The following is a 1,515-nucleotide window of genomic DNA, read 5'->3' as shown; positions in this document are numbered from 1 at the left end:
CGCCCCCTAAGGCTCGCGCGCTCGCGCCCGCCCAGTAACCGCGAGACAAGTCAAGGTCCCCGCCCTCCCCATTTGCTGCCCTACCCGGCTTCGTGACTGCGCGGAGCATGCGCATTCATGGCACCGGCGTTAGCCGGTGTGACTCACGGGCTCAGGCTTGTAACGCGCATCTCTAATTATCCGGAAGTGCGGTCCCAGACGCTTAAATCCCTTTGTCCCGGCAGCCGGAAGTGGCCAGGAGTGATTAGTTGGCGTTTCACGGCAGATGTTGATTCCAATCTACACCAATTAGACAACCTGTCTTGAATCTGGAGAAGCTAGACAGTGCTTGTCTGGAGATGTTGGAAAACAAAAAGGCTAAGCCGAACCCACCGAATTTCAGGAAATTAAGACTCAACTGGCAGCTATAACCTGTGAAGGTCACAGGGTGGCAGAAATGGGTTTAGAGGGACTTCGCTGGCGGTCCAGTGGTTGAGACTCCGCGCTTCCACTGCAGGGGGCATGGTTGGATCCCTTATCTGGAACTAAGATCGCGCATGCCCCACAGCAGGGCCAAAAAAAAAAGGAAATGGGTTTTGAATCCTGTTCCCAAGCAAATGCTTTCCCACGTCATTGACCTGTCACCCTTCACTTGTAAATCCAGGACGGCTCATTTATCTTTTCCCTTTCTTGCCCCAAAGGTACATATTTCTTGATGGTTACATTTTCCACTCTTACCTCCCAGAGCGGTATTGAGTTTACTGGTGAGTGTATTGGAAGGTCCTCTTGAAAGCAACTTGGCAATGTGTGTAAAAATACTGATTCTTCCTATCCTGTAATTCAATTGCTAAGAAACTATTCTGTGGGAATAAGCATACAGAGGGCATTATTCCTGATGGAATTATTTTTTTAGTATGATAATAAATGCAGAAGCAGTCTGGAAACCAATAGGAGATCCACTGAGTGGAACTGTTTTATGTACACATCCTCTGGCTACATATATTAAGACCTTCAATGACCTCTGTTAGGAGGTAGTGAAAACAGGAGGGAAGGGGGCAGGGCACAACCTTTGAAAGAATGACAGAGCCTGAGAAAAGAACATAAACTGATTAGATTCAAATGGGTCCACAATGTCAGACAAGTCACCTTTGACTAGCCTTTGAGCCTCAATCAGCAAGCTAAAATGACACACCCAAAGGTACTATGACAGTTCCAAGTCAACCATCAAAGATCAAAGTGTGGGCAGTGGCCCAATCCCTGGAAACCCCCACCCATTTCCCAAAACAGTTGGAATAATACTCCCACTCATTAGCCTGTGAAATTACCCAACCCATAAAAGCTAACCACACACTCTGAGGCTGCTGCACTCACCCTCTGAGATGGCCCACACTCTTCTGGGGAGTGTGTTTCTCTCTGAAGAATCCATGTCTTACCTATCACTTTGTCTCTCACTGAATTCTTTCTACGATGAGACATCAAAAACCTGAGCTTCGTTTGGTGTTGAAACCAGATCTGTGATCTCAGTTGGAAGACTGT

The sequence above is a fragment of the Dama dama genome, chromosome 1 (assembly GCF_033118175.1).
Source record: "Dama dama isolate Ldn47 chromosome 1, ASM3311817v1, whole genome shotgun sequence".
Taxonomy (NCBI): domain Eukaryota; kingdom Metazoa; phylum Chordata; class Mammalia; order Artiodactyla; family Cervidae; genus Dama; species Dama dama.
Note: the sequence above shows the minus strand (reverse complement) of the source record.